We start from the raw sequence: 26,815 nt of genomic DNA on the forward strand, positions 1-26,815 counted from the left end.
TATTATTTTCATATAATTTCTCTTTTTAAAAGTATGAAGTGTACTTCTTTGTAACAACAGCCTGAATAATTTCAAAATGATGCTGACGACGACAATGTTATTGGTGGTGATGATGATGATTAATTTATTACTATTTTAAAATGTGGACAAGAAAAATGATAAAGAATGGGTGGGTGTGACCAAACTTTTGACTGGTGGTTAGATGGCACTAGCTCCATTGTATTTTTCTGTTTCATAAATTATACACAGTTACTGCAACAATATCCCCAGGTTTGACTGCAGTGAAGCACAAGTTCTCTGTAAATGATGATGAGTGGATGGGTTTATTGACCTGTGACACAGCAGCCAGTGTCAGGGGCTCTTTCAGAGGAGAGGGCTGAGACTCTGAAAACACACTTCTCTTCACAGTACGAATAACATTACCATCAACCTCATCAAGAGGCAGAGCATCTGTAAAACACACAGAAGTTATTAAAACATATCAACGTGTAAAATAGCATGTTGGCACTCATATCTGTATCTTACCTAGTAGTTTATGTGATAATGCCAGTAGTATTTCTCCACAGTGTTTCACATTGCTATAAAAGTGACTCTTATCGAACTCTCTTTCATTACAACTTTCATTCTCACAGAATTCTTGTTCGTCCCTAAATGTAGCGATGGCGACGGCCGATAAAAATAAAAATAACGTGAAACCATGTTTTGTCATTACATCAAACTCACAGGCATATTTTTTTAACTATATATGTCCTGTACTTCCTTACATCACGTAACTAGAGGAAAACATCAGAACTGTCACACAAACAATCCTTCAATGTTCCACCAGAGGGCGCTCATCGGCTCAAAAACCCGAATGCTCCATTTATGCAATATTCGGGACTTTTTTGTCTTTTTGGAAATGTATGCGCGTTATAAACCATAACCGATTAAATCTATTAATTGTATGGGTTTAGAAGCTGTCGTACTTTCTCACTATAATGATTAAATAAGCGTCTCTAGCCAATGATCAGAGACAACTGTGATTGGTCAACCTCCAATCTGTACTGTAACAAGTAACAAGTAACAGGTACCATGTGTATGGAAGCTTATGGGTAGCAATATTCAATTTGAAATGCAATATGTAAAATGGCAATGCATTTCTGTATTTAAATTTAAATTTCCCCATACATTTGTGCAACGTTTGGTGCAAAATGAAAATGAAAATTCAATTATATAATTTACATTTGCCATTTCATACAATAGTTTTAATATGTAAATTGAATACATATTTTAACACTTTATAAGTTGCAAAATTTAAATAAAAATGTATTACAGAAATGATTAGATATGTTTAACATGTTCATGCAAAAACTGTGGCAAAATTGTAATTTAAATAAAAAATTTTCTTCATTGCATTTACACTCACATTTAAGACACTTGCGATTTCCAAGCGCCACCTACTGACAGAAAGTGAATTTGCGTTTTCATTCAGTCCGTCTGCTGTTTTTGTTTTGTGCAGGTGTCTTCTTAGCCTGACTACGTCAGACTTCGTACTTCCGCTCAATTTCATTTCGCTTCTGTACTCAGTCTGAGACAGCGTCATAGCTTTCCGTTTTCCTCCGGCCTGAAAACAGCCGGGCCAATCAACGAACAGAGGGCGGGCTGAGAGCCGTGACGTAGACGCTGATTGTACCGTGGATGCATAGATTTACTTCACATAATCTGCAGAAGTCGTTCACAGCCATGTTCACTCCGGTGTTTCGCTCGATGGTTTTTGTTTTCGCATCATATGTGTGTTTACAGTGGAAGTTAGATGCGGCTGAGCATGCGCATAACACACGCCATAACCAAACATTATGTGATTGGCTTACGGGTAACCAATGATTTTAAACTTCAGACAAGCGCCCCCCCCCCCGCGAGAGAGAAAACACTTCTCTATTATGCCATCAGTGTTGCCAGATGTACGATAATTATCGTATTTGTACGATAAATTTGACCTCTGTACGATGTACGATCAATAATGAAAAAAATCCCATAATGTACGATAATTTCAGAGTTTTCAGTCGTTCGTCCAAACACACATCCTACCGCTTCTCTCTCTGACCCCGAATCATTTCGCAGGCTCGCCTGCCTGCACGCAAGCACACACACACACACACACACACACCACACGGTGTCGACCGCACGTCAACACTACACTACAGTTTTGCCGAAGAAGACAGTTCAGTTTAGATCAGTTCCATGACGGCATCCAATCTGTACCGTAAAAGGATTCCCCAACCAACAACATCTGCCAACACAGCACAAGTGGATGTGGCATCCGATGATGACAGCGACTTAGAGACGGAATTTGAATCTTTCTAGTGTTAATTGTGCACTTTTTTCTCTCTGTCTCATAGTTTAATTATGGTCTAGTTCAAAATGTGGACTGTCGGCATATCTTTTGCACTTTGGCAAAAAAAAAAGTTAAGTAGCCAGACTTCCTCCAGTTAGTGTGAGCGTATTACACAGCTTGTTTAAATTGGCTGTAAAATTATTTGGAAAATAAAATTGTTGGAAAATAGCTATATTTTATGTGTTTGGTTCGTGTACGATAATTTTTCTCAAAAAACGATAATTTTGAGGTTTTGGTACGATACTTCGACATTTCTAATCTGGCAACACTGATGCCATTCCAGACTCTGTCTACGAAGCAAAGCGAAGTAGCAGAGTTTGGTATTACCAGGCTAGTGTCTTCTAGCATAATTTCACAAAACAAAAGTCAGACCATTTTGTTTTTGCTTTAAATCTTGAAATTATACAATCTAATTTAAATAAAAAATAAATTATCATGCTACATGTGTGTAGCCTCTTTGTTTGCATCATGATTACATTTCAAATGGCTGGAGACAGATGTTATAGAGCAAATAAACAACAAATAAATTTGCTTAAAGGAAAAAATCGGCTATCGGAATTGGCCAATTTGCTTGAAAAAAATTGTTATCAGCAATAGAAAATCATAATCGGGCCACCCTAATAATAAAAAAAAAAAAGAAATAAAACATTATCAACAGTCTTTTCACAGTTTTATTTTTCTAGTTTTATTAATTTGTAGTTTGTATGGTTAATATTAATGTAGGCTTATTGTCAGCGCACTAAGGTTTAAAAAAGGTAATTGGTATTATCAATGCTTATTGAGTCAATATGAACAGTGCTAATTCAGGTTAAGAATACACTGTGACAGAGGCAAAACAATTTATTAAAATAATAATAACAACAATAACAATAATGATTATGACGACGCATGCAAAACAGAGAGAAAAGACTCAATTCTATTCGAATAATTACACAATACCACTGTTACGTTCCCAATTCATTTTCTAGGGGCAAAAGGGAAAGTAGCTTTAAAGCAAAAATGAACAGCGACAAAGAAAAGTTAACCTATCTGAGTCCCAGCACACAATACACAAAGTAAGATTTCCAATACATTTATTTACAATAATTGATAAATACAGTGCAAAAAGAATCCTAAACAAACAGCTCCAAAAGAAAAAGAAATGAAGCCTGTTCTTCAGGAGCAGGTAAAGCCAAAACAAACAAAAGATCTCACTACCCGGTAGAAGGAACACCTACAACAATCAACACAAATAAACAACAGAACTCTTACCTTACTTCCTAACTAACAAAAAACAGGAGAAAATGAGAAAAGAAAAATGGCACCCACTCCCTACTGCTCCAACACTCAACAATGGGCAAGCAATTCAAAGCTGCACACTACAGCCGTAACAACACATTTAAGCGTAACAACACACTTAAGCTTAACATACACCAACAAGAGCAACACTCCAAGTCTGGTAACACAACAGTCTCAGGCCACATTTACACATAGCCGGGTATTTAGAGAAACGAATATTTCTCCCCCTCCGTTTTCAAAAATAACATCGTGCACGCAATATCGTTTTCAAAAAAAGTTGTCGTTTACATCAACCCGCATAAATACAAAGGGGCGGCAGTGTAAGGAGAAGGATAAAGCCATGCAAGCCAATCAGAATCCTCAAAATCGACAACGACGAATAGCACGAGCGACTTCCTGTTCCTTTCAAAACAATAGACATGGCGCGAGGTTCGTTCGTGTGGACAGACAGCGAAGCAAATGCAAACAGGCCAAAAGCGTTTTCACAAAAGTAAAAATTTGTACCACTTTAACAGCATCCATGATCAAATAGTAGCCAAACAAACTCATAGACAGTATGGAACAAACTCTGAACATAGGGCGCTCACATGACGTAAGCATTTTCTGGCGCATAATGTGACGTTTGAGAACCTAAAACCCCGTTTCTCCCAGTTGACACGGCAACACATAACCGGCGTTTTCAGAAATCTCCACTTTGGCCGGAGTTTTTAGAAATAATCGTTCTCTGGGATAAAAACTGCGTTTTCGTGTAAATGACAGGCCAAAACGCAGGGAAATATCTGCGTTTTCCCATCGTGTAAACGGGGCCTCAGGCTCTTGGGAGAAGAAACCTCTCCCAGTCCCAGTCCCAGTCCCAGTCCCAGTCCCAGTCCCAGTCCCAGTCCCAGTCCCAGTCTCTCTCTCTCTCTCTCTCTCCCCCCCGGCTCTGCTTAAATACTGGATCCTCTTGCCATTGATGAGGAACAGCTGGTAGGTCCCATCACCTAGATTAGGACAGGGAGGAGCACAAGAAATTGGAAAAAAAAAAAAAAAAAAAAACCTTTTAATATATGTCCAAATAGAAACTGTTATTTAAAATGGTAATAATATATCACAATACTGTAGTTTATAGCCTAGGCTACTATATTTTAATCAAATAAATGCAGGCTGGGGGAGCAGCGCAAGAGACTTATTTCAAAAACATTTAAAAAATCCACCTGACACACACACACAAGTTTCAAGTTTTGAAAAATACAACAACAAACAGTAATATTGTAAAGTATAATAACAATTGAATTTATAATTAGCCTATATAGGATTATGTAATGGTTCACAAAATTCACGGTTCAATCACTGTCTGTGGTTGCATTGAGACTCTGGTAGGGCTTTATTTTGAAATTCTCGTCAGCAAAATAGAGGGAAAACAAACAATATTGACAATATTGTTTATAAAATGTTACTCACCATGTTCATTTATGGTAAATCTGACTGTTCCGTTGCGTTCGCACCACATACTTGATAATCGTGCTGTAAACATTGCCTACGCCAATAGCAGGCGCTTATAATCGTGACGTGCGCCAATGGCAGCTGCAAAGGAGAAGCAATATGGGAAATACCGACTGTTTTAAGGAATAAACGCAGAATTTTTGGTTCTTGTCGTGTTTAACACAATCTACACTCGATCGCGCGAGGATATCCATCGTGAAAAATCGCAGCTTGAATTTTTTTTTAGTTACCATCGAAGTGAAAGACAGGTCCTTTCTGTGGTATAAATACAACGTACAACAAAACTACAACTCCCAGCAGGCCGTTGGGTCCATTGGCTGCGCGCGCACACACACTCAATAAATCAATCAATGACACTTACCCATTAGAAAACGCAAATGCATACGTCCTGGGACGGTAACACCAGTCAAATTAAATCATTCAAGGAAAATACATCTTTGCAGTGCATACACAGAAGTGCCAATAATATATTTTCACTGCATTTACAATTGCAGAAATAAAGCTATGAGATCGTTATTACAATTAGAAATCAGAAAAAAAAAAAGAAAACATTTTTTTAATTTTTTTTTTTTATATATGTCCAAATAGAAACTGTTATTTAAAATGGTAATAATACATCACAATACTGTAGTTTATAGCCTAGGCTACTATATTTTAATCAAATAAATGCAGGCTGGGGGAGCAGTGCAAGAGACTTATTTCAAAAACATTAAAAAAATCCACCTGACACACACACACACAAGTTTCAAGTTTTGAAAAATACAACAACAAACAGTACTTTTGAACGGTACAGTTGGTTTCATTACAACATTTACACTACATTTATTCATTTAACATAATCTTTATTGACTTAGAAAATGAAGAAAATGACAGGCTAATTAATATGTTATATGAATTTGTGTTTCAATATGTGGCATCGTCAGGTTTTCATACCTCAAATTAAAACCCAGTGATGTCTAATGGTAACAAAATAAAAACGAAACTAAGATTATGCCCTGTATCATGAAGAAAACATAGGTTTATTTTGTGTTACATGACACCTATTGGTGTTGCCTATATGAACAGTGCTAATTCAGGTTAAGAATACACTGTGACAGAGGCAAAACAATTTATTAAAATAATAATAACAACAATAACAATAATGATTATGACGACGCATGCAAAACAGAGAGAAAAGACTCAATTCTATTCGAATAATTACACAATACCACTGTTACGTTCCCAATTCATTTTCTAGGGGCAAAAGGGAAAGTAGCTTTAAAGCAAAAATTAAAGCTGCAAGCAGCGATGAAAGGGCCCTCGCACCCGTGCCGCCGCCACCCGGTGGCTTTAGGAAGACAGAGCATGGTTGGACAATGTGCATTTAAGGAGGTATATATAGTAGTTGCTAGCATGTTTAGTATGTTTTTAGCATGCTTAGTACACAATAGTTAAGTGGTTAGTACTGCATTACTGTGTTAACCATGTCAGTTTCTGTTGCCAGTAGGTGGGGCTATGTCTATATCTGAATATCGCTATGTAGATGTGTTCAGTGCAGGACTTTTATCAAACATGTGGAGTTTGGGGCAGATTGGACATTGTATGCTTGAGTTGCAACAACTTCCTTTAGCATTTCTAGCATGTTTTATGATGTTTCTAGCATATAACATATTAATTTTGGGGTAGATTGGACATTGAATGCCTGAGTTACAGCAAATTCATATTTAATTGCAGTAATAGGATGCTTTAACACTTAGCTAAGTATTTGATTGCATGTTTCTAGTATGTTGCTAACATGTTTAACAGTTGGTGACACTTTTTTATATGTTATTAGGAGTCCAGAATAGTGTTAAACGTCACTTCCTGTTGCCAGCAGGCGGCGCTATGACTATATCTGAATATGAGCATGGACTTGTGTTCAGGAGATAACTATTATCAAACGTGTGAAGTTTGGGGTAGATTGGACATTGTATGCCTAAGTTACAACAACTTCCTTTAGCATTTCTAGCATGCTTTAGAACTTAGCTATGTGTTGCTAGCATGTTTCCTGCATGTTACATATTAAGTTTGGGGCAGATTGGACATTCCATGCCTGTGTTACAGCAAATTCATATTTAATTGCAGCAATAGCATGCTTTAGCACTTAGCTAAGTGTTTGCTAATATGTTTCTAGTATGTTGTTAGCATGTTTAGCACTTGCTGGCACTTTTTTATATGTTATCAGGAGTCCACAACAGTGTTTAACATGTCACTTCCTGTTGCCAGCAGGCGGTGCTATGACTGTAACTGAATGAGCATGGTCATGTGTTCAGGACAGAACGCTTATCAAAAGTGTGAAGTTTGGCGCAGATTGGACATTGCCTTCTTGAGTAACAACAACATCCTGTTTCATTGAATTAGCTAAGTATTGCTAGCATGTTTTAACATGTTTCTAGCATTTTTAGAAGTCAATGGCATTTTTAACATGTTGCTAGAACGGCATCAACGTGTTAAACATGACACTTCCTGCTACCAGTAGGTGGCGCTATTACTATAACTGAATATTCTCATGTAGATGTGTTCAGGCCATGACTCTTATCAAACGTGTGAAGTCTGGGGCAGATTGGACATTCTGTGCCTGAGTTACAACAAATTTCTATTTAATTGCAGTAATAGCATGCTTTAGCACTTAGCTAAGTGTTTGCTAGCATGTTTTAGCATGTTTCTAGTATGTTGTTAGCATGTTTAGCACTTGCTGGCACTTTTTTATATGTTATCAGGAGTCCACAAGAGTGTTAAACATGTCACTTCCTTTTGTCAGCAGGTGGCGCTATGACTATAACTGAATATGAGCATAGTCATGTGTTCAGGACAGAACGCTTATCAAAAGTGTGAAGTTTGGGGCAGATTGGACATTCCATGCCTTAGTTACAGCAACTTCCTATTTATTTGCAGCAATAGCATGCTTTAGCACTTAGCTAAGTGTTTGCTAACATGTTTCTAGTATGTTGTTAGCATGTTTAGCACTTGCTGGCACTTTTTTATATGTTATCAGGAGTTCACAACAGTGTTAAACATGTCACTTCCTGTTGCCAGCAGGTGGCGCTATGACTGTAACTGAATATGAGCATGGTCATGTGTTCAGGACAGAACGCTTATCAAAAGTGTGAAGTTTGGGGCAGATTGGACATTGCCTTCTTGAGTAACAACAACATCCTGTTTCATTGAATTAGCATGCTTTAGCACTCAGCTAAGTTTTGCTAGCATGTTTTAACATGTTTCTAGCATGTTTAGAAGTCAATGGCATTTTTAACATGTTGCTAGAATGGCATCAACGTGTTAAACATGACACTTCCTGTTACCAGTAGGTGGCGCTATTACTATAACTGAATATTCTCATGTAGATGTGTTCAGGCCATGACTCTTATCAAACGTGTGAAGTTTGGGGCAGATTGGACATTCCGTGCCTGAGTTACAGCAAATTCCTATTTAATTGCAGTAATAGCATGCTTTAGCACTTAGCTAAGTGTTTGCTAACATGTTTTAGCATGTGTCTAGTATGTTGTTAGCATGTTTAGCACTTGCTGGCACTTTTTTATATGTTATCAGGAGTTCACAACAGTGTTAAACATGTCACTTCCTGTTGCCAGCAGGTGGCGCTATGACTATAACTGAATATGAGCATGGTCATGTGTTCAGGACAGAACGCTTATCAAAAGTGTGAAGTTTGGGGCAGATTGGACATTCCATGCCTGAGTTACAGCAACTTCCTGTTTCATGGCGAAACATCAAAATTTGTCAGGCCGCCGAGGACCCGCCCTTCGACGAAAACTCAAGATCTTCGCAATTTAACATCGCAAAGGCCTTAAGATTACACTCACCAAATTTGAAGATGATCAGATTAAAACTGTAGGAGGAGTTCGTTAAAGTACGAGGCATGAAAATGGCAAAAACTGCAGAAAAATCTGAGAGGAAGTTGAAAATGGCTGACTTCCTGTTGTGTTTAGGGCTACGCTCCAAGAGACTTTTTTGTAGGTATTAGGTCCTTACATGTATGTACCGAATTTCGTATACGTACGTGGAACATAGCGGGAGGCGCACTCCGTTGAACTTTTATAGGTGGCGCTATCGAGCCATTTTGCCCCTCCCAATTCTGAAACCTATATCAGATGTAAATTTTCGCCAGTTCTGATGCGTGTGCAAAGTTTCGTGAGTTTTCGAGCATGTTTAGGCCCTCAAAAATGCGATTAAATTCGGAGAAGAATAATAATAATAATAAACAGAGCAATTCCAAGAGGGTCCTCACACCATCGGTGCTCGGGCCCTAATAAACAGAGCAATTCCAAGAGGGTCCTCACATGTTGCTAGAACGGCATCAACGTGTTAAACATGACACTTCCTGTTACCAGTAGGTGGCGCTATTACTATAACTGAATATTCTCATGTAGATGTGTTCAGGCCATGACTCTTATCAAACGTGTGAAGTTTGGGGCAGACTGGACATTCCGTGCCTGTGTTACAGCAAATTCCTATTTAATTGCAGTATTAGCATGCTTTAGCACTAAGCTAAGTGTTTGCTAGCATGTTTTAACATGTTTCTAGTATGTTGTTAGCATGTTTAGCACATGCTGGAACTTTTTTATATGTTATTAGGAGTCCACAACAGTGTTTAACATGTCACTTCCTGTTGCCAGCAGGTGGCGCTATGACTGTAACTGAATATGAGCATGGTCATGTGTTCAGGACAGAACGCTTATCAAACGTGTGAAGTTTGGCGCAGATTGGACATTGCCTTCTTGAGTAACAACAACATCCTGTTTCATTGAATTAACATGCTTTAGCACTTAGCTAAGTTTTGCTAGCATGTTTTAACATGTTTCTAGCATGTTTAGAAGTCAATGGCATTTTTAACATGTTGCTAGAACGGCATCAACGTGTTAAACATGACACTTCCTGTTACCAGTAGGTGGCGCTATTACTATAACTGAATATTCTCATGTAGATGTGTTCAGGCCATGACTCTTATCAAATGTGTGACGTTTGGGGCAGATTAGACATTCCGTGCCTGAGTTACAGCTAATTCCTATTTAATTGCAGTAATAGCATGCTTTAGCAATTAGCTAAGTGTTTGCTAGCATGTTTTAGCATGTGTCTAGTATGTTGTTAGCATGCTTAGCACTTGCTGGCACTTTTTTATATGTTATCAGGAGTTCACAACAATGTTAAACATGTCACTTCCTGTTGCCAGCAGGTGGCGCTATGACTGTAACTGAATATGAGCATGGTCATGTGTTCAGGACAGAACGCTTATCAAACGTGTGAAGTTTGGGGCAGATTGGACATTCCATGCCTGAGTTTCAGCAACTTCCTGTTTCATGGCGAAACATCGAAATTTGTCAGGCCGCCGAGGACCCGCCCTTCGACGAAAACTCAAGATCTTCGCAATTTAACGTCGCAAAGGCCTTAAGATTACACTCACCAAATTTGAAGATGATCAGATTAAAACTGTAGGAGGAGTTCGTTAAAGTATGAGGCATGAAAATGGCAAAAACTGCACAAAAATCTGAGAGGAAGTTGAAAATGGCTGACTTCCTGTTGTGTTTAGGGCTACGCTCCAAGAGACTTTTTTGTAGGTATTAGGTCCTTACATGTATGTACCGAATTTCGTAAACGTACGTGGAACATAGCGGGAGGCGCACTCCGTTGAACTTTTATAGGTGGCGCTATCGAGCCATTTTGCCCCGCCCAATTCTGAAACCTATATCAGATGTAAATTTTCGCCAGTTCTGACACGTGTGCAAAGTTTCGTGAGTTTTCGAGCATGTTTAGGCCCTCAAAAATGCGATTAAATGCGGAGAAGAATAATAATAATAATAATTAAAGCTGCAAGCAGCGATGAAAGGGCCCTCGCACCCGTGCCATCGTCACTCGTTGGCTTTAGGAAGACAGAGCATGGTTGGGCAATGTGCATTTAAGGAGGTATACAGTATATAGTAGTTGCTAGCATGTTTAGTATGTTTTTAGCATGCTTAGTACACAATAGGTATGTGGTTAGTACTGCATTACTGTGTTAACCAGTTCAGTTTCTGTTGGCAGTAGGTGGGGTTATATATCTAAATATTGCTTTGTAGATGTGTTCAGTGCAGGACTTTTATCAAGTATGTGAAGTTTGGGGCAGATTGGATATTGTATGTTTGAGTTACAGCAAATTCATATTTAATTGTAGTAATAGTATGGTTTAGTACTTATAGTGTTTACTAGTATGTTTTACCATGTTTCTAGTATGTTGGTAGGATGTTAAGCACCTACTGGCATTTTTTTTATATGTTATTAGGAGTCCACAACAGTGTTTAACATGTCACTTCCTGTTGCCAGCAGGTGGCGCTTTGACTGTAACTGAATATGAGCATTGTCATGTGTTCAAGACAGAACGCTTATCAAAAGTGTGAAGTTTGGCGCAGATTGGACATTGCCTTCTTGAGTAACAACAACATCCTGTTTCATTATATTAGCATGCTTTAGCACTTAGCTTAGTATTGCTAGCATGTTTTAACATGTTTCTAGCATGTTTAGAAGTCAATGGTATTTTTAACATGTTGCTAGAACGGCATCAACGTGTTAAACATGACACTTCCTGTTACCAGTAGGTGGCGCTATTACTATAACTGAATATTCTCATGTAGATGTGTTCAGGCCATGACTCTTATCAAACGTGTGAAGTTTGGGGCAGACTGGACATTCCGTGCCTGTGTTACAGCAAATTCCTATTTAATTGCAGTATTAGCATGCTTTAGCACTAAGCTAAGTGTTTGCTAGCATGTTTTAACATGTTTCTAGTATGTTGTTAGCATGTTTAGCACATGCTGGAACTTTTTTATATGTTATTAGGAGTCCACAACAGTGTTTAACATGTCACTTCCTGTTGCCAGCAGGTGGCGCTATGACTGTAACTGAATATGAGCATGGTCATGTGTTCAGGACAGAACGCTTATCAAAAGAGTGAAGTTTGGCGCAGATTGGACATTGCCTTCTTGAGTAACAACAACATCCTGTTTCATTGAATTAACATGCTTTAGCACTTAGCTAAGTTTTGCTAGCATGTTTTAACATGTTTCTAGCATGTTTAGAAGTCAATGGCATTTTTAACATGTTGCTAGAACGGCATCAACGTGTTAAACATGACACTTCCTGTTACCAGTAGGTGGCGCTATTACTATAACTGAATATTCTCATGTAGATGTGTTCAGGCCATGACTCTTATCAAACGTGTGACGTTTGGGGCAGACTGGACATTCCGTGCCTGTGTTTCAGCAAATTCCTATTTAATTGCAGTATTAGCATGCTTTAGCACTAAGCTAAGTGTTTGCTAGCATGTTTTAACATGTTTCTAGTATGTTGTTAGCATGTTTAGCACATGCTGGAACTTTTTTATATGTTATTAGGAGTCCACAACAGTGTTTAACATGTCACTTCCTGTTGCCAGCAGGTGGCGCTATGACTGTAACTGAATATGAGCATGGTCATGTGTTCAGGACAGAACGCTTATCAAAAGTGTGAAGTTTGGCGCAGATTGGACATTGCCTTCTTGAATAACAACAACATCCTGTTTCATTGAATTAACATGCTTTAGCACTTAGCTAAGTTTTGCTAGCATGTTTTAACATGTTTCTAGCATGTTTAGAAGTCAATGGCATTTTTAACATGTTGCTAGAACGGCATCAACGTGTTAAACATGACACTTCCTGTTACCAGTAGGTGGCGCTATTACTATAACTGAATATTCTCATGTAGATGTGTTCAGGCCATGACTCTTATCAAACGTGTGACGTTTGGGGCAGATTGGACATTCCGTGCCTGAGTTACAGCAAATTCCTATTTAATTGCAGTAATAGCATGCTTTAGCAATTAGCTAAGTGTTTGCTAGCATGTTTTAACATGTGTCTAGTATGTTGTTAGCATGCTTAGCACTTGCTGGCACTTTTTTATATGTTATCAGGAGTTCACAACAGTGTTAAACATGTCACTTCCTGTTGCCAGCAGGTGGCGCTATGACTGTAACTGAATATGAGCATGGTCATGTGTTCAGGACAGAACGCTTATCAAACGTGTGAAGTTTGGCGCAGATTGGACATTCCATGCCTGAGTTTCAGCAACTTCCTGTTTCATGGCGAAACATCGAAATTTGTCAGGCCGCCGAGGACCCGCCCTTCGACGAAAACTCAAGATCTTCGCAATTTAACGTCGCAAAGGCCTTAAGATTACACTCACCAAATTTGAAGATGATCAGATTAAAACTGTAGGAGGAGTTCGTTAAAGTACGAGGCATGAAAATGGCAAAAACTGCACAAAAATCTGAGAGGAAGTTGAAAATGGCTGACTTCCTGTTGTGTTTAGGGCTACGCTCCAAGAGACTTTTTTGTAGGTATTAGGTCCTTACATGTATGTACCGAATTTCATAAACGTACGTGGAACATAGCGGGAGGCGCACTCCGTTGAACTTTTATAGGTGGCGCTATCGAGCCATTTTGCCCCGCCCAATTCTGAAACCTATATCAGATGTAAATTTTCGCCAGTTCTGACGCGTGTGCAAAGTTTCGTGAGTTTTCGAGCATGTTTAGGCCCTCAAAAATGTGATTAAATGCGGAGAAGAATAATAATTAAAGCTGCAAGCAGCGATGAAAGGGCCCTCGCACCCGTGCCATCGTCACTCGTTGGCTTTAGGAAGACAGAGCATGGTTGGGCAATGTGCATTTAAGGAGGTATACAGTATATAGTAGTTGCTAGCATGTTTAGTATGTTTTTAGCATGCTTAGTACACAATAGGTATGTGGTTAGTACTGCATTACTGTGTTAACCAGTTCAGTTTCTGTTGGCAGTAGGTGGGGTTATATATCTGAATATTGCTTTGTAGATGTGTTCAGTGCAGGACTTTTATCAAGTATGTGAAGTTTGGGGCAGATTGGATATTGTATGTTTGAGTTACAACAACTTCCTTTAGCATTTCTATTATGTTTTATGATGTTTCTAGCATATTACATATTAATTTTGGGGTAGATTGGACATTGCATGCCTGAGTTACAGCAAATTCCTATTTAATTGCAGTAATAGCATGCTTTAGCACTTAGCTAAGTGTTTGCTAGCATGTTTTAGCATGTTTCTAGTATGTTGTTAGCATGTTTAGCACTTGCTGGCACTTTTTTATATGTTATCAGGAGTTCACAACAGTGTTAAACATGTCACTTCCTGTTGCCAGTAGGCGGCGCTATGACTGTAACTGAATATGAGCATGGTCATGTGTTCAGGACAGAACGCTTATCAAACGTGTGAAGTTTGGGGTAGATTGGACATTGTATGCTTAAGTTACAACAACTTCCTTTAGCATTTCTAACATGCTTTAGAACTTAGCTATGTGTTGCTAGCATGTTTCTTGCATGTTACATATTAAGTTTGGGGCAGATTGGACATTTCATGCCTGTGTTACAGCAAATTCCTATTTAATTGCAGCAATAGCATGCTTTAGCACTTAGCTAAGTGTTTGCAAGCATGTTTTAGCATTTTTCTAGAATGTTGTTAGCATGTTTAACACTTGCTGGCACTTTTTTATATGTTATCAGGAGTCCACAACAGTGTTTAACATGTCACTTCCTGTTGCCAGCAGGTGGCGCTTTGATTGTAACTGAATATGAGCATTGTCATGTGTTCAAGACAGAACGCTTATCAAAAGTGTGAAGTTTGGCGCAGATTGGACATTGCCTTCTTGAGTAACAACAACATCCTGTTTCATTATATTAGCATGCTTTAACACTTAGCTTAGTATTGCTAGCATGTTTTAACATGTTTCTAGCATGTTTAGAAGTCAATGGTATATTTTTAACATGTTGCTAGAACGGCATCAACGTGTTAAACATGACACTTCCTGTTACCAGTAGGTGGCGCTATTACTATAACTGAATATTCTCATGTAGATGTGTTCAGGCCATGACTCTTATCAAACGTGTGAAGTTTGGGGCAGACTGGACATTCCGTGCCTGTGTTACAGCAAATTCCTATTTAATTGCAGTATTAGCATGCTTTAGCACTAAGCTAAGTGTTTGCTAGCATGTTTTAACATGTTTCTAGTATGTTGTTAGCATGTTTAGCACATGCTGGAACTTTTTTATATGTTATCAGGAGTCCACAACAGTGTTTAACATGTCACTTCCTGTTGCCAGCAGGTGGCGCTATGACTGTAACTGAATATGAGCATGGTCATGTGTTCAGGAAAGAACGCTTATCAAAAGTGTGAAGTTTGGCGCAGATTGGACATTGCCTTCTTGAGTAACAACAACATCCTGTTTCATTGAATTAACATGCTTTAGCACTTAGCTAAGTTTTGCTAGCATGTTTTAACATGTTTCTAGCATGTTTAGAAGTCAATGGCATTTTTAACATGTTGCTAGAACGGCATCAACGTGTTAAACATGACACTTCCTATCACCAGTAGGTGGCGCTATTACTATAACTGAATATTCTCATGTAGATGTGTTCAGGCCATGACTCTTATCAAACGTATGACGTTTGGGGCAGACTGGACATTCCGTGCCTGTGTTACAGCAAATTCCTATTAATTGCAGTATTAGCATGCTTTAGCACTAAGCTAAGTGTTTGCTAGCATGTTTTAACATGTTTCTAGTATGTTGTTAGCATGTTTAGCACATGCTGGAACTTTTTTATATGTTATTAGGAGTCCACAACAGTGTTTAACATGTCACTTCCTGTTGCCAGCAGGTGGCGCTATGACTGTAACTGAATATGAGCATGGTCATGTGTTCAGGACAGAACGCTTATCAAACGTGTGAAGTTTGGGGCAGATTGGACATTCCATGCCTGAGTTTCAGCATCTTCCTGTTTCATGGCGAAACATCGAAATTTGTCAGGCCGCCGAGGACCCGCCCTTCGACGAAAACTCAAGATCTTCGCAATTTAACGTCGCAAAGGCCTTAAGATTACACTCACCAAATTTGAAGATGATCAGATTAAAACTGTAGGAGGAGTTCGTTAAAGTACGAGGCATGAAAATGGCAAAAACTGCACAAAAATCTGAGAGGAAGTTGAAAATGGCTGACTTCCTGTTGTGTTTAGGGCTACGCTCCAAGAGACTTTTTTGTAGGTATTAGGTCCTTACATGTATGTACCGAATTTCATAAACGTACGTGGAACATAGCGGGAGGCGCACTCCGTTGAACTTTTATAGGTGGCGCTATCGAGCCATTTTGCCCCGCCCAATTCTGAAACCTATATCAGATGTAAATTTTCGCCAGTTCTGACGCGTGTGCAAAGTTTCGTGAGTTTTCGAGCATGTTTAGGCCCTCAAAAATGCGATTAAATGCGGAGAAGAATAATAATAATAATAATAATTAAAGCTGCAAGCAGCGATGAAAGGGCCCTCGCACCCGTGCCATCAACACTCGGTGGCTTTAGGAAGACAGAGCATGGTTGGGAAATGTACATTTAAGGAGGTATATATAGTAAGAGTATGTCAAAGTAAGTTACAAAATGTTTTGTATAATGGTGATAATAGCATGCTTCATGACTCAGCTAAGTGTTGCTAGCATGTTTAGTCTGTTTCTAGCATGCTTAGTACACAATAATTATGTGGTTAGTACTGCATTACTGTGTTAACCATGTCAGTTTCTGTTGCCAGTAGGTGGCGTTATGACTATAACTGAATATGAGCATGGATGTGTGTTCAGGACAGAACTCTTATCAAACGTGTGAAGTTTGGTGCAAATTGGACATTGCCTTCTTGAGTAACAACAAAGTCATGTTTCGTTGAATTAGCATTCTTTAACACTTAGCTAAGCATTGTTAGCATGTTTTAACATGTTTCTAGCATGTTTAGAACTCAATGGCATTTTTAACATGTTGCTAGAACGGCATCAACGTGTTAAACATGTCACTTCCTGTTGCCAGTAGGTAGCGCTATTACTATAACTGAACATTCTCATTTAGATGTGTTCAGGCCATGACTCTTATTAAAAGTGTGAAGTTTGGGGCAGATTGGACATTCCATGCCTGAGTTACAGCAAATTCCTATTTAATTGCAATAATAGCATGCTTTAGCACTTAGCTAAGAGTTTGCTAGCATGTTTTAGCATGTTTCTAGTATGTTGTTAGCATGTTTAACACTTGCTGGCACTTTTTTATATGTTATTAGGAGTCCATAAAAGTGTTAAACATGTCACTTCCTGTTGCCAGCAGGTGGCGCTATGACTGTAACTGAATATAAGCATGGTCATGTGTTCAGGACAGAACGCTTATCAAAAGTGTGAAGTTTGGGGCAGATTGGACATTCCATGCCTGAGTTACAGCAAATTCATATTTAATTGCAGTAATATCATTCTTTAGCACTTAGCTAAGTGTTTGCTAGTATGTTTTAGCATGTCTCTAGTATGTTGGTAGGATGTTTAGCACCTACTGGCATTTTTTTATATGTTATTAGGAGTCAAGAACAGTGTTAAACGTCACTTCCTGTTGCCAGCAGGTGGCGCTATGACTATAACTAAATATGAGCATGGACATGTGTTCAAGAGATAACTCTTATCAAACGTGTGAAGTTTGGGGTAGATTGTACATTGCCTTCTTGAGTAACAACAAAGTCCTGTTTCATTGAATTAGCATGCTTTAGCACTTAGCTAAGTATTGCTAGCATGTTTTAATATGTTTCTAGCATGTTTAGAACTCAATGGCATTTTTAACATGTTGCTAGAACGGCATCAACGTGTTAAACATGTCACTTCCTGTTGCCAGTAGGTGGCGCTATTACTATAACTGAATTTGAGCATAGACATGTGTTCAGGCCATGATTCTTATCAAACGTGTGAAGTTTGGGGTAGATTGGACATTCCATGCCTGAGTTACAGCAAATTCCTATTTAATTGCAGTAATAGCCTGCTTTAGCACTTAGCTAAGTGTTTGCTAGCATGTTTCTAGTATGTTGCTAACCTGTTTAGCACTTGCTGGCTCTTTTTTATATGTTATTAGGAGACCACAACCGTGTTAAACATGTCACTTCCTGTTGACAGCAGGTGGCGCTATTACTATAACTGAACATTCTCATGTAGATGTGTTCAGACCATGACTCTTATCAAACGTGTGAAGTTTGGGGCAGATTGGACATTCCATGCCTGAGTTACATCAACTTCCTATTTAATTGCAATAATAGCATGCTTTAGCACTTAGCTAAGAGTTTGCTAGCATGTTTTAGCATGCTTCTAGTATGTTGTTAGCATGTTTAGCACTTGCTGGCACTTTTTTATATGTTATTAGGAGTCCATAACAGTGTTAAACATGTCACTTCCTGTTGCCAGCAGGTGGCGCTATGACTATAACTGAATATGAGCATGGTCATGTGTTCAGGACAGAACGCTTATCAAACGTGTGAAGTTTGGGGCAGATTGGACATTCCATGCCTGAGTTACAGCAACTTCCTGTTTCATGGCGAAACATCGAAATTTGTCAGGCCGCCGAGGACCCGCCCTTCGACGAAAACTCAAGATCTTCGCAATTTAACGTCGCAAAGGCCTTAAGATTACACTCACCAAATTTGAAGATGATCAGATAAAAACTGTAGAAGGAGTTCGTTAAAGTACGAGGCCTGAAAATGGCAAAAACTGCACAAAAATCTGAGAGGAAGTTGAAAATGGCTGACTTCCTGTTGTGTTTAGGGCTACGCTCCAAGAGACTTTTTTGTAGGTATTAGGTCCGTACATATATGTACCGAATTTCGTACACGTACGTGGAACACAGCGGGAGGCGCACTCCGTTGAACTTTTATAGGTGGCGCTATTGAGCCATTTTGGCCCGCCCAATTCTGAAACCTATATCAGATGTAAATTTTCGCCAGTTCTGACGCGTGTGCAAAGATTCGTGAGTTTTCGAGCATGTTTAGGCCCTCAAAAATGCGATTAAATTCGGAGAAGAATAATAATAATAAACGGAGCAATTCCAAGAGGGTCCTCACACCATCGGTGCTCGGGCCCTAATAATAAACAGAGCAATTCCAAGAGGGTCCTCACACCATCGGTGCTCGGGCCCTAATGAACAGCGACAAAGAAAAGTTAACCTATCTGAGTCCCAGCACACAATACACAAAGTAAGATTTCCAATACATTTATTTACAATAAGTGATAAATACAGTGCAAAAAGAATCCTAAACAAACAGCTCCAAAAGAAAAAGAAATGAAGCCTGTTCTTCAGGAGCAGGTAAAGCCAAAACAAACAAAAGATCTCACTACCCGGTAGAAGGAACACCTACAACAATCAACACAAATAAACAACAGAACTCTTACCTTACTTCCTAACTAACAAAAAACAGGAGAAAATGAGAAAAGAAAAATGGCACCCACTCCCTACTGCTCCAACACTCAACAATGGGCAAGCAATTCAAAGCTGCACACTACAGCCGTAACAACACATTTAAGCGTAACAACACACTTAAGCTTAACATACACCAACAAGAGCAACACTCCAAGTCTGGTAACACAACAGTCTCAGGCCACATTTACACATAGCCGGGTATTTAGAGAAACGAATATTTCTCCCCCTCCGTTTTCAAAAATAACATCGTGCACGCAATATCGTTTTCAAAAAAAGTTGTCGTTTACATCAACCCGCATAAATACAAAGGGGCGGCAGTGTAAGGAGAAGGATAAAGCCATGCAAGCCAATCAGAATCCTCAAAATCGACAACGACGAATAGCACGAGCGACTTCCTGTTCCTTTCAAAACAATAGACATGGCGCGAGGTTCGTTCGTGTGGACAGACAGCGAAGCAAATGCAAACAGGCCAAAAGCGTTTTCACAAAAGTAAAAATGAGTACCACTTTAACAGCATCCATGATCAAATAGTAGCCAAACAAACTCATAGACAGTATGGAACAAACTCTGAACATAGGGCGCTCACATGACGTAAGCATTTTCTGGCGCATAATGTGACGTTTGAGAACCTAAAACCCCGTTTCTCCCAGTTGACACGGCAACACATAACCGGCGTTTTCAGAAATCTCCACTTTGGCCGGAGTTTTTAGAAATAATCGTTCTCTGGGATAAAAACTGCGTTTTCGTGTAAATGACAGGCCAAAACGCAGGGAAATATCTGCGTTTTCCCATCGTGTAAACGGGGCCTCAGGCTCTTGGGAGAAGAAACCTCTCCCAGTCCCAGTCCCAGTCCCAGTCCCAGTCCCAGTCCCAGTCCCAGTCCCAGTCCCAGTCCCAGTCTCTCTCTCTCTCTCTCTCTCCCCCCCGGCTCTGCTTAAATACTGGATCCTCTTGCCATTGATGAGGAACAGCTGGTAGGTCCCATCACCTAGATTAGGACAGGGAGGAGCACAAGAAATTGGAAAAAAACAACAAAAAAAAAACCTTTTAATATATGTCCAAATAGAAACTGTTATTTAAAATGGTAATAATATATCACAATACTGTAGTTTATAGCCTAGGCTACTATATTTTAATCAAATAAATGCAGGCTGGGGGAGCAGCGCAAGAGACTTATTTCAAAAACATTTAAAAAATCCACCTGACACACACACACAAGTTTCAAGTTTTGAAAAATACAACAACAAACAGTAATATTGTAAAGTATAATAACAATTGAATTTATAATTAGCCTATATAGGATTATGTAATGGTTCACAAAATTCACGGTTCAATCACTGTCTGTGGTTGCATTGAGACTCTGGTAGGGCTTTATTTTGAAATTCTCGTCAGCAAAATAGAGGGAAAACAAACAATATTGACAATATTGTTTATAAAATGTTACTCACCATGTTCATTTATGGTAAATCTGACTGTTCCGTTGCGTTCGCACCACATACTTGATAATCGTGCTGTAAACATTGCCTACGCCAATAGCAGGCGCTTATAATCGTGACGTGCGCCAATGGCAGCTGCAAAGGAGAAGCAATATGGGAAATACCGACTGTTTTAAGGAATAAACGCAGAATTTTTGGTTCTTGTCGTGTTTAACACAATCTACACTCGATCGCGCGAGGATATCCATCGTGAAAAATCGCAGCTTGAATTTTTTTTTAGTTACCATCGAAGTGAAAGACAGGTCCTTTCTGTGGTATAAATACAACGTACAACAAAACTACAACTCCCAGCAGGCCGTTGGGTCCATTGGCTGCGCGCGCACACACACTCAATAAATCAATCAATGACACTTACCCATTAGAAAACGCAAATGCATACGTCCTGGGACGGTAACACCAGTCAAATTAAATCATTCAAGGAAAATACATCTTTGCAGTGCATACACAGAAGTGCCAATAATATATTTTCACTGCATTTACAATTGCAGAAATAAAGCTATGAGATCGTTATTACAATTAGAAAAAAAAAAAAAAAAATTTTTTTTTTATTTTTTTATATATGTCCAAATAGAAACTGTTATTTAAAATGGTAATAATACATCACAATACTGTAGTTTATAGCCTAGGCTACTATATTTTAATCAAATAAATGCAGGCTGGGGGAGCAGTGCAAGAGACTTATTTCAAAAACATTAAAAAAATCCACCTGACACACACACACACAAGTTTCAAGTTTTGAAAATTACAACAACAAACAGTACTTTTGAACGGTACAGTTGGTTTCATTACAACATGTTATATGAATTTGTGTTTCAATATGTGGCATCGTCAGGTTTTCATACCTCAAATTAAAACCCAGTGATGTCTACTTAGGTAAAGTTGGTTTTATATTCGCATATTCGCACTTTCACGTCTCAATAACAAGCGCAATAAAGCACATTTTTGCTAAATAAAAGCAGCTACATGATCTTTAGGACAAAGATGGTGAACTACAACACTCTCCACAATCAATCAAAACGGGCAAATGTTGTTTTAATGGCATACAAAGTTGCAACTGTTCACTGAACATTCAATGTGTGTGGTAAAGAAGATTAGGGACCGTCTAAAAAGGTCTATTTTTTCCATTGTGTGCAAACAGACAACTACATTTTTGCAAAGTACAGATGTACCAGCAAATCTCTCTCACATTATGTGTTCTAATGCTATTGATTGTACTTTAGCAACAATAAAAAATGCATTATAATGATTGTATTTAGGAAACCTGCCTCACTTTACATAATGTACATAAATATTTTTTGAATAAAATTACATTAATTCACCAAAGGGATTTTTTACTATCCGAAGGTTGTAGCATGTTCCTAGTGACCACACTGACTTACTACCTGGTGAAATTTTGACAAAAAGTCCCTTACTGTACATACAGTTGACAAATTATGTTTTTTTTTTTTAAATTACTGTAATTCACCCTAAGTATTTTTTCGTGTTCCAAAGGTTGTAGTATGTTCCTACTGACCAGACTGACTTACTACAGGTGGAATTTTCACAGTATCTCCCTTACTGTACGTTCAGTATACAAATATTAATTTAAAAAAAATACAGTAATTCCCCTAAAGTATTTTTCCTGTTCCAAAGCCTGTAGTGCTTTCTTATTGGCTTACACTATCCCACACTGACTTACTACAGGTGAAATTTTGACAATACCTCCCTTACTGTACGTACTGAAAGGTTGGGGTCAGAATCCCCTGTTTCTTCAATTAAATTATATATATCCTTTTGAATGATTACTTTATTCTTATTAAAAATTCAACAGTCAAGTAGTATCCTAATCATTTCTGTATTCATTTTCTTTTAGGTGCATTCCAGTGTGTGCCCTTGGGTTGTGTTCACATGCAAGGGGCCTTTTGATGATAATTGTCTTGGGATTGTCTTGGGACTCCTCCTGGAAACTCCATCTGCATACATTTAGTGTTTTACAGCCAATTGGTCAAACACAAAATCTTGAACTGTCATTATTTCTGGAAGACCCCTTAGGACTTTCACATATAAAACTCTTTGTCTCTTTGTCCTCTTTTTCTGGACCTTTCCATCATGGCTGTATCTTCTGTATCTCGTCCTCAACACATAGATGGCAATGATGGCATTTTTCTCCTTTCTTTTGCAAAGCTCTTTCTAATACATTTTCAATTCCTTTCTACTCTGCCACCATCATCTGCTTAATAAATGCTTACAACCTTCAGTGTGGAATGCTTTTCTTTAAAAAATATTTTCATAATAAAAATATTTATAAAACAAGTTACAGTGTTTTCCCTAATAAACCAGCTTCCTAATAAAAATCTTTATAAAACAAGTTCAGGTGTTTTTCTTAATAAACTATTTTCTCAATATATGGTTACAATGATTATTAATACACACTGTAAAAGAAAAGTTGACTAAACTTAAAATTCTAAGGCAACTTGCTGCACCGATTTTTTGAGTTGACTCAACTAATAGAGTTTACTCAACTGGAGATGTTATAGTCGAGTCAACTCAACTATAGAGATGTTTTAGTTGAGTCAACTCAAAAAAATCTGCAGCAAGTTGCCTTATAATTTTAAGTTAAGTCAACTTTTCTTTTTTTTTACAGTGAACACTTTCTAAATAAATTGTTTAACAACTACTTATGGTACTTTTCATTATAAAACCACTTTTTTAATAGTTACAATTGTGGTTTACTATGACCCATAAATACTTCATATACAACAAGCCATGATTACAATAGAATAATTGCATATTTCAAAACAATATCCACATATCTTCATCTATATATCTGTCTTAGTTGACTTGTATAAGTTTGAGGGTCAATTTATACATAATTTCACCTTATTTTCATCAAGTGAACATCTCATGTGTATTTCTTTAGGGAGTGGAGTAAAGGGGCATATTATCGTTCCTGCTTTCCTGGAGTGAAATGTTTTATCAGCCTGTTTAGGTGGACTGCTCTTCTGATAATGAGCTCAGGCCTTCTTCAGCCTCAAAGAGAACTGTTGTTTGTCAGGCAGTGTTGTGTGTGTGTGTGTGTGTGTGTGTGTGTGTGTGTGTGTGTGTGTGTGTGTGTGTGTGTGTGTGTGTGTGTGTGTGTGTGTGTGTGTGTGTGTGTGTGTGTGTGTGTGTGTGTGTGTGTGTGTGTGTGTGTGTGTGTGTGTGTGTGTGTGCGTTTTTTATTCTTTGCAGGTTCTGAACTTTGTGATATACAACATTCTTGGACCCTGGAAGAAGGTCACCACGGACTTAAATCTCGGAAATGGACGACAATTATTCTGATTAACGGCGATATACCCACTTATCTATCAAAAATGTATTATTGTTTAGACTTTATGTTCTCTTAGCCAATCAGAAGTAAACAATTATGTAATGCATGTCCTTGAAAAAGGTATAATTGTGTGAGATTTGTTTGTAAGGTAGAGTTGGCTTGCGACCTTCTCGTGACTGACGCTGGCTCTACCAATTTAACTGCAAACTATTCTTCAGTAAAATTTTACTTATTTGATTGAATTTCACGACTCCTGGTCTTCTTTCATCATATCTGGTCCTGGGTCTTACAACTGTACCCCCCCCCCCCCCCCCCCCCCCCCCAAACAGTACAATAATCAAATCATTTTTTCCTGTTCCAAAGGCTGTAGTGCTTTCCTTGTGACCACACTGACTTACTCCAGGTGGAATTTGGACAATAACTCCCTTACTGTACGTACAATAAACGAATATGTTTCCAAAAAAATTACTGTAATTCCCCTAAACAATTTTTTCCTGTTTCAAAGGCTGTAGTGCTTTCCTAGTGATCAGACTGACTTACTCCAGTTGAAATTTGGACAATAACTCCCTTACTGTACGTACAATAAACAAATAAGTCCAAGAAAAAATTACTGTAATTCCCCTAAACTATTTTTTCCTGTTTCAAAGGCTGTAGTGCTTTCCTAGTGACCTGACTGACTTACTCCAGGTGAAATTTGGACAATAACTCCCTTACTGTACGTACAATAAACTAATACGTTTCCAAAAAAATTACTGTAATTCCCCTAAACTATTTTTTCCTGTTCCAAAGACTATAGTGCTTTCCTAGTGATCAGACTGACTTACTACAGGTGAAATTTGGACAATAACTCCCTTACTGTACGTACAATAAACTAATACGTTTCCCAAAAAATGACTGTAATTCCCCTAAACTATTTTTTCCTGTTTCAAAGGCTGTAGTGCTTTCCTAGTGACCTGACTGACTTACTCCAGGTGAAATTTGGACAATAACTCCCTTACTGTACGTACAATAAACTAATACGTTTCCAAAAAAATTACTGTAATTCCCCTAAACTATTTTTTCCTGTTTCAAAGGCTGTAGTGCTTTCCTAGTGACCTGACTGACTTACTACAGATGGAATTTTGACAATACCTCTTTTACTGTACGTACAATAAACAAATACATTTAAGAAAAAATTACAGTAATTCCCCTCAAGTATTTTGTACTGTTCCAAAGGCTGTAGTGCTTTCCTAGTGATCAGACTGACATACTACAGGTGGAATTTTGACAATACCTCTTTTACTGTACGTACAATAAACAAATACATTTAAGAAAAAATTACTGTAATTCCCCTCAAGTATTTTGCGCTGTTCCAAAGGCTGTAGTGCTTTCCTAGTGATCAGACTGACATACTACAGGTGGAATTTTGACAATACCTCTTTTACTGTACGTACAATAAACAAATACATTTAAGAAAAAATTACAGTAATTCCCCTAAAGTATTTTTTCCTGTTCCAAAGGCTGTAGTGCTATCCTAGTGACCACACTGACTTACTACAGATGGAATTTTGACAATACCTCTTTTACTGTACGTACAATAAACAAATAAGTTCAAGAAAAAATTACAGTAATTCAAGTAAAGTTTTTTTTCCTATTCCAAAGGCTGTAGTGCTTTCCTAGTGACCACACTGACTTACTATTGGTGAAATTTTGACAATACCTCCCTTACTGTACGTTCAGTATAGAAATATTAATTAAAATAAATTACAGTAATTCACCTATAGTGTTTTTTAGATATTGCAAAGGTTGTAGTGCTTTCATAGCGATCAGACTGACTTACTACATGTTAAATACTGCCAATACCTTACTGTAAGTATAGTACAAACATATTATTATTAAAAAGTTACTGTAATTTCTCCTTTTTTCATGTTCCAAAGGTTATAGTATGTTCCCAGTGATCGCTCTACTCAATTAACTTTGATAAATGTATTAGGTAAAAGTATGTATTAGAACTGCTGTTCCTTGTACAACACAATTATTTCATTGATTAAAAATAGCAGATATTTTAGGTTAATAATATTTTCAATGTTATAAATAAGCAACGCCCTTATTGTAATTATTCAAGTTACGTTTTTGTTATGAAGTCCTGAAGAAGTGGATTCTGGAACACACTGCTGCTTCAATGTATATCTAATGAGTGATTATAATCAAGGTGTTAATCAATAGTTTTCCTTCTATATATCAAATGAGTTGAATGACTTCTCTAGGCTTATGAGATTTTACTTTGTTATATAAATTATCAGTGTGATTATCGAAAATGTTATTTCATGTATCATTTAAATATAAGTCTGTATTTGATATCTGAGGTGTAACGTAAGGGTCTGTCCCATGCCCGGAATGCAGTAACAGTGCTTGCTCATTTAGCCTGGCTTCCAGAGATGAAATATGGACTTCTTTAACAGGTGTCACTACATCCATCTGCTTTTCTAGGCTACCCTGATAGCAATGGTCTCAGGAGTCATTGAAACCTATAGTTGAGAGACCATTTCTTAGTTAAAGTCTTTACTTTACAGTTAGTTTTAAAGTATCCTCTCCTTG

The 26,815-nt window shown here is 38.1% G+C and overlaps 1 protein-coding gene across 1 annotated transcript in view; it reads left to right on the plus strand.

Moving 5' to 3' along the window:
- The window catches only part of LOC309509533 (NACHT, LRR and PYD domains-containing protein 3-like), a 643,973-nt gene that overhangs the window by 339,651 nt on the left and 277,507 nt on the right, over positions 1 to 26,815 (plus strand). The gene's annotated exons all lie outside the window — the stretch shown is intronic.

Source organism: Leuciscus leuciscus, assembly GCF_965113295.1.
Source record: "Leuciscus leuciscus genome assembly, chromosome: 11".
In the NCBI taxonomy this organism is placed as follows: Eukaryota; Metazoa; Chordata; class Actinopteri; order Cypriniformes; family Leuciscidae; genus Leuciscus; species Leuciscus leuciscus.